The sequence below is a fragment of the Sinocyclocheilus rhinocerous genome, unplaced genomic scaffold (assembly GCF_001515625.1).
Source record: "Sinocyclocheilus rhinocerous isolate Xijiao unplaced genomic scaffold, SAMN03320098_v1.1 scaffold1101, whole genome shotgun sequence".
Classification (NCBI taxonomy): domain Eukaryota; kingdom Metazoa; phylum Chordata; class Actinopteri; order Cypriniformes; family Cyprinidae; genus Sinocyclocheilus; species Sinocyclocheilus rhinocerous.
Window position 1 is genome coordinate 1,458 of NW_015638359.1, and position 15,534 is coordinate 16,991.

The 15,534-nt window shown below is 39.1% G+C and overlaps 1 long non-coding RNA gene across 1 annotated transcript; it reads right to left on the reverse strand.

The window, feature by feature from the left end:
* Positions 1–596: 596 nt before the first annotated feature.
* On the reverse strand, positions 597–6,241 carry LOC107749661 (uncharacterized). The gene is made up of 3 exons (XR_001641062.1): positions 6,229–6,241; positions 736–828; positions 597–665 (listed from the first exon to the last, which is right to left on the reverse strand). It is a non-coding gene; the product is annotated as an uncharacterized LOC107749661 (long non-coding RNA).
* Positions 6,242–15,534: the final 9,293 nt, after the last annotated feature.

Genomic DNA, 15,534 nt, shown 5'->3' on the forward strand with positions numbered 1-15,534 from the left:
TAACCCGAGACGTTTTTTAGTGGATTGATTACCATTTGTATAACCATAGTTTTTGGTGGGTGGATACCATTGATATGTATAGGTAGATGCCCCATTCGACTGCGCCAAGCACATAGACGAGTCTGCCATCTTTAACGGTCAACTTGACATCATTCACCATAGCGACCCCTAGAGGACGCAGTTCGAAGTTCCCTTGAAAGGGAACTATGGTTACTATACTTTTACTATAATAAAATCATAGTTAATTTTTATAAGTGAAAAATATGACTCATGATAATGCAATAACATATTCAATATTAGGATTTTTCTATAAAGATATTGTCATGGTGTAGTTATTGTTGTACTAATTTTGACATTTAGGCAATTTAGAAAATATAGTTATTTTGCGCGGCCCCAGCCTAAGGATTTTAACCTTTTTTATGTGATGGCCATAGAAAAAAATAGTGTTGTCCATGATTTCAGACTTTGGTGTGGGTGTATGTGATGGCCTGGATGAGTGAAATTCTGACCCAGTCTGGCCCTGTTCTAAATGGCAGTTGTTCAGGATACATTCATTAGTTAACAAAATGTGAAATGTAAGTCATTTTGTATTAAGGTATTTATATGACGTGAGGTCCCATTACCAGTGTGACACTAAAACAGGTAGTAGTAATGGTTACTTTTTACTTAAGTACATGTCAGAGCCCATACTTCTATACTGTAACTGGAGTAAAAATGTGTAGTCGGTACTTCAACTTTTACCAGAGTATTTTTAAACATGAGTATCTGTACTTCTACTTGAGTGAAGGATATGTGTACTTTTTACATCTCTGCTATTTACTACCACTTCTCCACAGAATGTCAAAACTGCCTGTAAATATCAGATATTTTCCCCCATGCTTCAAAGTCTCTAGACCACAGTACCACTGAAGAAGACTAACAATATGGAAACTGATGGGAGTAGTGTTTAAATTGTGTGTGTGGGGTGTGTGTGTGGGGGGGGGAAGTATGGAAAATAAATAAAAAAGTCTGCTTGGCACAGGCTTTGAACGCGCACTAAAACAGGTGCTGTGTCTGACAATAGTAATGTGCGCACTGAGCTATCTGACTTCACTAGTTCAGCCGTAGATTTTTGGATTGAAGTTAGGATTTTATTCTCAGTGTAACATTATGCAGCTGGTTGAATCAAGGGAATGTGCCCGTGTTAACTTGTGACCCGTGTTTACCTATTATGAACCATTATTTTATTCTAGTAAAAGTATATTAAATTTTATGGTTACTATACAAACCACTTTTTACGTTGTGCGACTTAATGTAGCTTCCCTATTGTACAGAAACTCCCTTTGTGTCGCTCGACGCTAATAGGGAAACTCCTGTTTACTCTGTTACTGAATCCTGATTTGTTAACGTTTGTGTAGCTGCACAAACCAATGGTGCTCAACCCCGCCAGTAACTGGAACATTCCCTATCGAACAGGAACTCCAGTTGCATCAATTGACAGTAATGGGGAATGCATCCAGCAGCACTGTGCTATGACCAGAAGCAGAGCTAAGCATGCTCTACAAGCCCAACTTAGGAGCACTCATTAGAGGGCCCCATAAGCCTGAACTACAGCAGAGACCCAAGTCGTAAATCTGAGGTCTACTTAACAAAGCTCTTCCGCTTAAAGGGGAATGGGTAGATTCAAGCAGAAAGGATACACGCCTGCATAGCGGGGACGTCCAAATTGTAAAATCTAGTGAAGGTAGATGCGACGACCAGCCGATGGCGGCACAAATCTCCCCGATAGAAATCCCACTGGACCACGCCCAGGAAGAGGCCATTCCTCTGATGGAATGGGCACTCACACCTATAGGACATTGCAAGCCCACTGCGGCATAAGCCAGGGCTATAGTGTCTACTATCCAGCGAGACAGTCTCTGCTTTGTAACTGGCAGCCCCTTAGAGTGGCCTCCAAAGCACACGGAGAGCTGCTCTGATTTTCATAATAACCCAGATCGCTCAATGTACACTCTGAATATCCGAACAGGGCACAGCAATTTGGGACCATACTCGTCGTCCGCCGTCGGGAGAGCTAACAGGAAAATAACCTGGGCTCTGCACGGCTCGTAGCCGTTTTGTGGTTGTAGAATGAATTTACAGTTGTTAGGCCCAAATTCAAGACAGGAAGTGCTGAATGACTGCACTTGCAAGTCACCTACTTGTTTGACCGATGCCAAGGCCAAAAGCAGAGCAGTTTTGAGTGACACGGGCCACAGGCCAGGTGTTTGAAGCTGCTCAAGAGGAGTTGCCCTTGAGGGCCCTCAGGATTATAGATAAGTCCCATGTCGGCACAGTTCTAGGGTGAGGCAGGTTCAGTCTCTGAGCTCCCCTTAATACTTAATAACCAGGTTGTTCTGCCGATTGAGCGGCCAGCCACGAGAGAATGATTCGCCGCGATGGCTGCCACATAAACCTTGAGTGTGGAAGAGGTATGGCCTTTGTCCAACAACTCCTGAAGGAATGTTAGCACGTGGGACATGTCACAAGCATACGGATCCAGACTTTGTGCTGAACACCAGTCACAGAAGACTGACTATGTACATCTTGTAGGCGGAGCTCTAGCCTCTAGAATGGTATTAGTGACTCTCGCTAGACTCCCGTCAAGGGTCCAAACATTAAGGCTCTACAGCTGTGGCTGGGAATGCAAAATCTTGCCCTTCGCTTGCGAGAGAAGGTCTCTACTCAGTGATATTGGCCACGGAGCTGCAGACAGCAGCTGAATCAGCTCTGGGGACCAAGTTTGGTTTTTCCAAAGTGGGGCCACTAGGAGGAGTGAGCATTATGTTTCCCTGACTCGCCTAATAACCTGAGGAAGCAGGGCGTTTAGAGGAAAGGCATACAAATGGGTGTTGGGCCAGTTGTGGGCCAGATCATTCTTTATTGAGAAACAAATTGCGCAGTGATAGTTGTCTTCGGAGGCCAGAGGTCCACCTCTGCCTTGCCAAAGACAGACCAAATCTGAACCGACTGGGGATGTATTCTCCATTCTCCTAGATCTACATTGTCCCTGGAAATCATGTCTGCTCCCTGGTTCAATTTGCCCGGCACATGAGAGGAGTTTGCTCTGTGCCCAAAACAGGAGACGTCGAGTCATCCTGTAAAGGAGACATGACCTGAGGCTGCCTTGGTGGCTGATATAAGCTTCCACCGTTGTGTTGTCTGAATGGACCAGGACGTGGTGCCCCTTTAAGGCTGGCAGGAAGGTTTTCAGGGTCATCATTTCAAGGCAGTTGATATGTAGGATTTACTCATGAATTGACCAGTAGCCGTATACCGGATTGCCCTCTTACAGAGCTCCCCAGCCCGAGCTGGAGGAGTCCATCATGACTACTTTTCTTGTGGAGGTCATCCCCAACTGAATGCCTGATAAGAACAAGTGAGAAGTTGTCCAGGGGGCCACAGCTCTGATACAGCGATGGGTTACCCTGATATAACTCTGGCCCAGGCACCAAGCGTGGGACGGAACACGAGTTTTGAGCCAATTTTGGAGGGGCCGCATGTGAGGCATGCCTAGGGGAATCACAGAGGAGGTGGCCGACATGAGGCCGAGCAACCTCTGAACCTAACCCTGAGGGGACAAATAGTCACCCCAACTTGAACGATGCCGCCACTCTCTGAATGTTCAGGGAGCGTTATGGCGTAATCCAGGCTTGCATTTGAACTAAGTCTATAACTGTTTCCAGAAAGGACACTCGCAGTCTGTGGATCAGAAAACTCTTGGCTGAGTTGATTCTCAGCCCAAAACGCCCCAGATGGTTGAACAACAACAACCTGTGAGCGATGAGTTCCCATTCTGATCTGGCTAGCAAAAGCCAGTCGTCAAGGTAGTTCAAGATGCGGATTCCCATCTGTATCAGAGGGCAAATAACCGTGTCCATGCACTTTGTAAAAGTGTGAGGGGCCAAAGACAGTCCGAATGGTAGGATTGTGAACTAATAGGCCACTCCCTCGAATGCAAATCTCAAGAACGGTCTGTGACGTGGGGGCTATTTGGATGTGAAAGAATGCATCTTTCAGATCCACAGACAGAAACCAGTCCTTGGCGCATATTTGCACGAGGATCTCTTTAAAATTTAGCATCCTGAACAGCCGCCGCATGAGAACAAGGAAATCGCGAAGCAGTGGGACATGCTTTTACATCAATGAAAGGTGGTGTACAGATGAAGATGATGTGCTGTCCCAATCTAGAAGCGCTCTTCATCAACTGTAAGCCTTTCTACTTGCCACGGGAGTTTCCTTGTTCATTCTGGTTAGTGTTTACATTCCTCCGCAAGTGCAGCGTTACAACAGCAGGCTGATCAGATCGCAGACACAGAGCAACATCACCCAGATTCTGTTATAATCATTCTCAGGGACTTTAATGAAGCAAACCTCACACGTGAACTGCCAAAATTCAAACAACACATTACATGCCCCACCAGAGACAAAAAAAATAAATAAATTTGGACCACTGCTACAACACAATAAAGGATGCATATTGCTCCTTCCCCAGAGCAGCTTTAGGACTCTCTGACCACTGTCTGGTTCATCTTCTTCCAACATACAGGCAAAAACTTAAATCTGCTAAGCCTGTAGTAAGGACTGTAAAGAGATGGACCAACAAAACAGAGTGGGCATTACAAGCCTGTTTCGACTGCACTGGTTGGAGTGTTTTTGAAGCTGCTGCCAAAGATTTGGACGAGCTCACAGATTCTGTAACATTATATATCCGTTTCTCTGAGGATATATGCATTCCTACCAGGACTCATTTAACATACAACAATGATAAGCCATGGTTCAAAGCAAAACTCAGACATTTTTGTCAGTCCAAAGAGGATGCCTACAGGAGTGGAGACAGAATCTTGTACAATCAGGCCAGGAACACATTGACAAAGGATCAGAGTGGCTAAGAGGAGCTACTCTAAAAAGTTGGAAAACTAGTTTTCAACTAACAACCCTGCTTCAGTGAGGAAAGGCCAGCAAGACATTAAAAACTACAAGACACCATCCCCCAGCACTGAGGAGAATCAACAACTTGCTGAAGACCTAAATTAGTTTTACTGTAGATTTGAAACTCCCGGTCTCACACCCCCTCACCCGTTCTGACCATCTCTCTACACAAACATTAACACCTCCAGCAACCCCCCTCCTGGACTTTGGGTCAGTGAAGATAATGTGCGTCAGGTCTTCAGGAAACAAAAAGAAAAGCACCAGGCCCAGATGGTGTTTCACCAGCCTGTCTAAAAACCTGTGCTCACCAGCTGGCCCACATCTTTTCACAGCCACACCATCAGCACTGGTGCCCCTTCAACACCACTAGCCACATTTCCACTGTCCGGCCAAAAGTGAGCGTGCTAGTGCATGCCAGGGCCAGTCGCATTTCCAACATCACTTCTGGGGGCTTAATCGTACCTCGCCGGGGCTTCCTCGGGGCCAACGCCCAGGGATTTTCAGCCCTCCGAATACATTGGGCCAAAGTGGGCCAAGTGGGGCTAGAGGAGTGGTCATGAACAAAGGCAGAGTTTATCAGAGTTAGAGATGGTTGGCACCGCTGTTCATTTCTCATGTTTTCATATCAAGCAATCAACTAGCATCAATATTTAAGACATTTAAAACAATTTTAATGGCAAAACTCACTTTCAAACACTAGCGACTGCCTGAATTAACTTACGATTGCGACCTGATTGGAATTCTGATCACCGTATGAGGCAAAAATGTATTATACGTGATGTTAAAGTCTGCATGCTAACAATCACTATAATAAGAATACTTTATGCTTATGAAAATACCAGAGACAGCTTGAATAACTTAGACAAATCATATATGATTATACTCATGCATTTATTTGGTTTAATATTTCTGCCTCTTCCATGTGTCTTTGTTTATACCTGACTTCTTCATCTGCATATGCCATACATTTCATATACTCTGTGTAACTCAGATTTTCTGTCTGTGGTCAAACCTCCTCGGATTACATGCATTGTGGGAAATTAATATAAATGCTCATTCTTTCTAAATAAATTTGACCGAAACATATAAGGCTTTGTCAGTATTTTTCTGTGGTATTGTATGTGTACACATTTGGACTTAAAAGCCCTAATGGAGTTGTTTTTTCCATTCCTGTCATCACAAATAAATGGAGCTGCTGCGACTGAACAAGTATGTGTTCTCTTTTAATGTGAAATAATGATAAATAGTTTGATTAAACATGCTCACACAAAATAATACATTACTATTTTTATCATAAATCATATAAAATATCGATGCTGAAGTCTCAAGTCCTTATGTAAGGACCAAATGTCCATTTCTGTTAAGTTCATTTTACGATATAGTTTTCATAAATGTTCCCCTCTCTGGTGAAATGCTGGGCTTGTGTGACGTTTGCTTTAGAGAGGCGTGTTAAGGGCGGGTTTTACAGTAGTGCTGGTCCGACAGCGAAAGGCGGCTTGATTTTGGGCTCGCGGCTTGAGGTGCGAGGCCATTGGCCCTGCCCGGCTCGTTGTTAGCCCTGGCACGCACTGGACCGACAGTGGAAAAGCAGCTAATTACTGCACCTCTACTGACCCCTCTTTCAAGCTTCTGAAGTTTGCAGATGACACTACAGTAGGGCTGGGAGATAAAATTATATGAAGAGTTCGATAAATGTTCGATATAATGTTTATTTATAATGTTTCCGCCAAAAGAGGAAGGAAACAGCACTGCTCATTTGAAGCGCGCCACACGCGAAGCGAGCGAGCTCACTACACTCTAAAAAAAGATGGTTCTTTAAAGGTTCTTTACATGCAGTAATGGTTTTATTTAGAACCATAGCATTCTGAAGAACCCTTTTATGCTGAAATGGTTCTTTGTGTTAGAGTTTAGGGTTCTTTGTTCCTGCCCTTTTGTTTTTCAAATCTGTAACTGTCAAAGTAACTCATTACTGATTTTCTGGAGTTCAGTGATCCAACTACACAGACTGTCAACACACTCGCAACAGGTAAATGATTTCATTCTTTAATTTAAATACAAATTCAACTTTAAAAATGTATCTGCTTCCAAACAAACATGTTCTTATCTTTTTTTTTTGTTTGTTTTTGGTCACATATAAGTGTGTGCAGCTCTGCTAAGCTGTGGAAACTTCTCTTCTCCACAAAGTAAGTAAAAGAGACAATGAATTTATAATTCATATTGTTAGATTTTTTAATTATTACTTGGGTTTATGTATAAACATATCCAGTCACAAAAAAATAGTAAAACTATCCCATGACTTTATATCACTTTTTTCTTTTAAGATTGTGAAGGGCTCACATACTGTCCATTTTTGCTTTTGGCCTTCATAAGCATAATTGTTTTTACATAAACACACTGTAACTCTAAACTTAATTGTGTATTTCAGATGTATCACATCCTACAACCTCATCATCTGCAGAGCAAAATCGCCACTTAATCACACCAAAATGATGGACTTAAAGGCATCATATTGATTGGATTGTGATTGTTTCACTGAAACTTGGTCTTCATCACATCTATTTTTGTTCTTATTATAACTTTCAAATGCTAATTGGTTTCCTATGTATTTTCTCTTTTTAGTTTAAGCAAACATGCAAGTGTGACCAGCTCTATTCAGGTAAGGATATTCTCCTCTTCTGCACTAAGTAAATAACAAAGATATTTATGGTCTATTTTGTTTTTTTATTACTAGAGTTTATGCATAAACATACCCAGCTATCCCATGCACTATTTTATGTTATATTTGGTTTTACTTCGTTAATCATTTATTTATCTTCAATGTCCATTGTCATTCAATAATGTATTCTGCTAATAACTGTTGTTAGAACACTGTCATTTTTGCTACAATTTCACACACTCTCAACAGGTAAATCATTTCTTTCTTAAAATGTCTATATATTATAACTTTCAAATGCTAATTGGTTTCCTATGTCTTTTCTCTGTTTAGTTTAAGAGAACATGCAAGTGTGACCAGCTCTATTCAGGTAAGGATATTCTCCTCTGCTTCACTAAGTAAATAACAAAGATATTGAATTTATGGTCCATTTGTTTTGTTTTTTATTACTAGAGTTTATGCATAAACTTACCCAGCTATCCCATGACTTTATATGACTTTTCCCTTTTAACATTGTGAAGTGCTCACATACTACTTTTGACCTTCATAAACAATTGTTTTCACATAAACAAATTAATGGAGACAAACTATATATCTAAACTCAATTGTGCATTTCAGATACTGTCACATCCTACAACCTCATCATCTGCAGAGAGAAACTGCCATTCAATCACACCAAAATACAGATAATGATTAACTTAGAGGTATCATAGAGGATTGTGAAGATAGTTCACTGGAGTTTGGTCTTCATTTTACTATTTTATGTTATACTTTGTTTTACTTCTTTAAGCATTTATTTATCTTCAATGTCCATTGTCAATCAATAATGTATTCTGCTAATGACTGTTGTTAGAACACTGTCATCTTTGCTACAATTGCACGTCATTAAAAAAATAAAAGTAGCTAATTGACACATTGTTGTTGATGATGATGATGTTGTTATTGTTGATTTTATGTAAAACCCTAATAGACACTTCAAGATATTATAAGACCAGACAGATAGAGGGGTAAAAAACTATTAAAAAATAATATATACAAATAATACTAATATTAAATTATATTAACATACTAATATTAATGAAAAACTATCATTAAAAAGGTTATTTATAACACCATATATACAAATAATACTAATATTAATGATATTAACATACTAATATTAATGAAAAACTATCATTTAAAAAGGTTATTTATAACACCATTAAGGTCCTATATAGCATTTTCAAAGCATGGTTCTAAATGGAACCCTATAAAAAAGGTTCTATTTAGCACTAAAAAGGGTTCTGCTATTGTTACAAGCCGAAGAACCCTTTTCTGGTACAGTTTAGAACCATTTTTCTTAAGAGTGTAGAGCAGATGCGTTCATACGCAATACTACATGCAATACTAAACAGTGCTGTGAGATCCAGTGTGAAGTGCTTCAATTCAGCGAAGAACACAAATGACTCAGTGATTTAAACTAGTTTAAAGCCGGATTAAACAGTGCTGACAAACAGGAGAAACACTATGAACTGCAACGAGACAGTCAGATAGACTTTAAATCTACAAATCGCCATAATTTACCATGGATTTACTGTAGTAACACTAACTGCACCATGGTATTGTGGCAGAAATTAGGGATATTCATATTGAATTTGATTATATTATTAATGTAGACATATATGGAATGTATTAAAAGATTAATGAAATATAATTAATTACATTATTTTTGTGATTAAGCTATAGCATTTGTGCATTTATACTAAATGTATTTTTCATACAAATGACTATAAACCATAGTTACATAGTTATATTTTTGTCATGGTATTGAGGTGCTATATGTGTGGTTTTAACTGTGGTTATCATGATCTAAATGTACGCTACTATGGGAGACCAATGATTAACTTTAATAAAACTCAGTCAGAATAATAAAATTTTACCATATAAAAATGAGGTTACTACAATTTTTACAGATGTTACTGTTTTTGATAATGAACATTAATTAAATGAAATTTCATTAATGAAATGAAATTTACATCTGCATTCTAACTCAAGTTACTACTGTCAAATGTGCATTTCTAAGAGACAAAAAATGTAATTTTATTAATATTGCAGCCTGCACTGCAAACTGTGCTGAAGATACGCATCATCAAAGTCAGGAACACAAACCTGCTTCATCATTTGACACAATATCACTCATTAGAACATGCAGATACTAAGAAATAAATTGTTCTATATTGATATTTATTTTGTTAAGGAAGAATGACTGGAAAAGTGTAAATTCAAAAGTGTGAAGTGTTTGTCATGTTCTGACCATAAATAGTAGTTTAAAATCACAATTAACGGTCTGATTTCTACAACTTTCACTTAGGAGCAACCTCTTGTCTGCTTACAGACAAGAGGTTGAGCTGGCTGTCTGGTGCAGTCTTAACAACCTGGAACTTAACACATGCTCAAAACAGTGGAGATTATAGTAGACTTCAGGAGAAACCTCCCTGCACTCCCCCCACTCACTATCATGAACAGCACTGTGGCTGCAGTAGAGTCATTCACGTTCCAGGGCAACACCATCTCTCAGAAGTGGGACAGTCACATAGACTCCATTGTTAAAAAGGCCCAACAGAGATTGTACTTCCTTCGCCAGCTGAGGAAGTTCAACCTGCCAGCTGCTCACACAGTTCTACTCAGCCGTCATTGAGTCTGTCCTGTGCACTTCAATAACTGTCTGGTTTGGCTCAGCTACAAAATCAGACATTAGAAGACTACAGAGGACTATTTGGACTGCTGAGAGGATTATTGGTGCTCCCCTGCCCACTCGTCAAGAACTGTATATATCCAGAGTGAGGAAAAGGGCTCAGAAAATAATTCTGGATCCCTCACATTCAAGCCATCTCCTTTTTGAACTTTTGCCATCTGGTCAGCGCTACAGAGCACCGAACACCAGGACAGCCAGGCACAAGAAAACTTTCTTCCCCCAGGCAATCTACCTCACAAACAATTAATGCTCTCCCCATTGTGCAATAAAATATGTGCAATACTACTTATATTTATTTGATACCACCCATCTTAGTCCATCTCTACATCTTACTCTATCCTATTCCATCTATAGCACACCTGAACATACATTTTTTTGTCTAATTTTGTTTATTTATATATGTATACATATGTGTATTTTATTCACACATCTTTATTTTGTTTTATGTGTGTGTTTTTGTCTCTGTGTACTGGAAGCTTCTGTCACCAAATCAAATTCCTTGTATGTGCAAACATACTTGGCAATAAAGCTCTTTGTCTTTCTGATTTTAGCCAGATGTCTAACAGATATATAATGAAGACAGCAAAATACAGCAAAGTAGGAATTTCAAAAAGTGATTACAGATTAAACTAAATTAGCAAATGCCATTAATATTCTGTCTTTTTTATTTATTTTTTCTTTCATATATAATGTTTTTGAATAGTGTGTTTCTTGTTTGTGGGTTTAGAATGACTCCAGTCATCCAGCTGTCCTACACGAAATCCTCAAAGCCGGGCCGAGCAGAAGCTCATGTTCATGTCATGTGAACTGTCTGATTAGGCTGGAAAGAAAAAGGAACAGAGACTGGAACAGAATCCGGCTCTCTGATAGCTTTGACAGCAGGTAATGAGGAACTTAATGAAGTCCAGGGTAAATTTGCAACCACAACAAGAGGGAGATGCAAGGTGTGCGGTGTTAGGCCCATGACAGCCTTTAATCAAATGGGAAAGGCAGGCTGAAAATTATATCCCGGGTCTGCAGGGATTTTGACGGCAATCACAGGTAGCAGGTGCTTCTCTTAACCTGTTGGCATGGCAACCACAGCGTAGTTTCTTCCCCAACAGTGCATTTACGGCATCTCCAAAATGATCCCCATACAAGAAAATATGTTTGCTTTATTTCTGTTCATCAGGAGGCCTTCCACTGCCACCTACACATCTGCAGAAGTTGACTCTGCCTTCTTTAGGTTGTGTGTTTACCATTGGCATGTTTTCAAGTTCCCTTTCAAGGGAACTTCGAACTGCGTCCTCTAGGGGTCGCTATGGGGAAACCTAGAGGACGTACATACATAACCTGAGACGTTCCCTTTCAAGGGAACTTCGAACTGCGTCCTCTAGGTTTCCCCATACCGACCCCTAGAGGACGCAGTGTCTCGTTCCCTACTCAGGGAACCATGGTTACATACGTAACCTGAGACGTTTTCCTCAATCAGCAACATGATGCTATTCCTTCTCATCATAAACAATTTGTGTTTTTCAGATCCCAGTGGAATAGTGTGAGAAACGATACTAATTATTAGTTCAGAGATACTGGACATTCCTGCAAAGGTTTTCAAAATAAGCGAATGTGTAGCATCAGTTTATGATAACATTTTCTACTTTCAATATTGAGAAAGAAGTCTCTTATGCACACCGAGGCTGCATTTATTTGATAAAAACCACAGTAATACTGTGGAATATTATTACAATTTAAAATAACTATTTTCTGTTTTAACATGTTTTAAACTGTAATGTATTCATGTGATGTAAAGCTGAATTTTCAGCATTATTACTCCAGTCTTCAGTGTCATGATTCTTCAGAAATCATTCTAATAAGCTGATTTGCTGCTCAAGAAATATTTATTATTGTTATTGTCAATGCTGAAAACAGTTCTCCTTTCTGTTTTTGTTGAAATTGCAATACATACTATTCAAATATTTTTGAGTAAGATATAATAATAAGGACCATTATTAATAATTGAACACAAGTAATAATTGATAATAATCGAGCTACAAATCTGCATATTAGAATGATTTCTGAAGGATCATGTGACACTGAAAACTGTTGTTCATTTCCCAAACACATAGATTGAGTCGGAGTTCCTAATTACTTCTCTTATAGCGTTCTTGATTACCTCCTCCTATCCTTCTGTGCTGCCACTATTACATGGAATCAAACATTACATATCCATTAGATTTTGTTTTGTTTGATAGATGCTCAACACGAGCAAAGCATAAAAATGTGACCATCACTAAAGCATGCAAATATTAAAAATCATTATATCTGCCATGTGTTGTTGAACACAGCTAGGGGCATTTTAAAATACAGTTTAAGGTTTTTTTTTTTAGATGTATTGTCATATTTAATAAACAATAAATAAACACAGAAAATGATTATACAAAATTACTGTATATACTGCCTTGGTTTCTTCTTTTCCCATGCATATTTGCTAGTACATTTGCACAGAAATATAGATTTTATATGAACTCCCAAAATTGTGTTTTTTTTACCTGAGATGTTTCAAGAAGGAATAGAGTTATTTAGTGTAGGACTGAGGTTCACTCTTCTGCTCGATTAATTTATACTGCACAGTAATGGCTGAATGGGTTTTATATCACCAAATAAAATTAAATAAATTGATTCATTGCTTGAATGAAATAAAACTATTATAACCCAGAATAATGACAACACTTGACCTGAACTCCAGTTAATCCCTTAAACTGAATTATTATACACTGAAATTAAAATAAACGACCCAGTATTGGCAGTACCTGGCCTAATTCATAATAAGACTAAATATGTGTTGTGAATGTTATTTACAAAGGTTTTGAAAATAAAATAAAATAAAATAATTATTAATTATATATAATAACATAATATTATTATATATAAAAAATATATACTATTTTATCAGTGAAGAAATTCATAAAGTCATTACTATTAATCTGTGAGGGAATATTTAGATCGGGTGGTGTTTGGTTATTTGTTAATCTAGCCACTGTGTTAAATAAAAACCTTGGATTGTTTTGGTTATTTTCTATGAGTTTGTGGATATGCTCGGCTCTGGCAGCTTTTAGAGCCTGTCTATAGCTGGACATACTGTTTTTCCACGCAATTCTAAAAACTTCCAAGTTAGTTTTTCTCCATTTGCACTCAAGACTACGAGTTTTTTTCTTGAGAGAATGGGTATTACTGTTGTACCATGGCACAGTAACATTAACATACATCCACACTGACATCCCTAAGCTGAAAGGTGTGCATATCATCTGTTGTACTGTAGTAAATGTGTTTGTTGATTAACACCACCTATTGTACAGAAGCCATGGTGTGAATAATGGTGTGAACCTTTTGTTTCTTATTGCATTTCCTTTTGCATATGGTGTGGACATGACTCTCTTTGTCTGCAAACCAAGTGCAAATGCAAGTGATGCATATACAAACGTCCTTCACTCCAACTTTCCCTCTTGTCCATTTGAAGATGTTCATATAACTTACCAGCACCACAATTAAATTCCAGAGCGACCTGCTCAACACCCTGTTGTTGAATCGGATTAGGACTCTCTCTGTCTCCGCCGAGCTCCTGCTGGCTTATCTGGGGCATGTTTGGAGGACGCAGCAACAGGACAGGGACATGTGCCTGGAAATAAACGGAGTCTCGCGGTGATAGCCTCCCTGCTCACGAAGGTTAATATGTCTTTTTCTTGCCTACAGTCAGCCTTGCTCCATGACTGTGAATAAGGATGGAGGACACCTGCCTAAGAGTGCAGACATATGAGTCTGTGTCTGCTGTCATGGATCAGCAGGTAGACAAATGATAGAGGTCATGGCGGGGGTCACGGCGTTATATGGAGTGTTATGGGCTCCAACTTGGTTAACTTAAGTTAGGACCTATTGTTGATATTCCTGCGGGCTTATCTGGGGCATGTTTGGAGGGCGCAGCAACAGGACAGGGACATGTGCCATGAGTCTCGCGGTGATAGCCTCCCTGCTCACGAAGGTTAATATGTCTTTTTCTTGCCTACAGTCAGCCTTGCTCCATGACTGTGAATAAGGATGGAGGACACCTGCCTAAGAGTGCAGACATATGAGTCTGTGTCTGCTGTCATGGATCAGCAGGTAGACAAATGATAGAGGTCATGGCGGGGGTCACGGCGTTATATGGAGTGTTATGGGCTCCAACTTGGTTAACTTAAGTTAGGACCTATTGTTGATATTTCGGAAGTAAATAAAGTTAAGTGAATCGTGACTATTCACAAGCTGTTTTATTTAGGGTATAGGCCAGGGGTTCTCAAAGTCTACATTCAAAGGTCCAAATCTGAATTTTCATCTGTGTCAAAGGTCCGGACCGGAACAATTGGTTATTACAAAATTTGTTTTTAATAAACATACATAACATGCATAACAAATAAACATTAATTTATTGAAAAAATAAAGTGTAAAAGTGGCAAAACAATTAATTTAAGTGTCAGCAATAGAGGTCGACCGATAAGGGTTTTCTCTGGCCGATGCCGATATTTAGAAATCAGGACTGAATTCCCTCCGGGTCCGGATCCGGACCGGAGTCCGGACTTTGAGAAGCACTGGATAGGCTAATGCTTGGAAATGATGTTTAAAGTTTTCAAGTCCATTCATTACTTTTAGCACGCAAGCTTGTGGCAAGCCACCCAATAATTGCAGCTTTGTGCTTTGTTACTACAAAGTCTCAGCCTTCTGTCAATTTTATGATAAAATACAAACAATAAACGTCTTTTTACGATCTTTAATTTGTAGTGAGATAATTCGCCTGAGTTCAAGCTGCATATGAATCAATGATATTTTCCTATTTATTATTTGCAGCACGAAATAAACATGAATATTTGAATGCATGTTGAAAAAAAGCAGAACAATTTGATACAAAAGAATGTCCCATGAATCGATCGATCAGAGTTTTAAAAAAAAGTCAAAAGAATGATGGCCATTTAGTTTTTTTGTTTTTTGGAGGAGGCCTATAGGTGGAATTTTCACATTATCTTCACGCAATATAACATGATTTTATTATCTTAATTTTGACTTTATTCTTAAAATATTATGACTCAGAACAATTGAATACAAACGAATGTCTCATGAAATCGATCAATCAGAGTATAAAAAAACGTCAATAAGTCTGCATTTAATGCTGTTTTTAATGTTAAATGTCAAA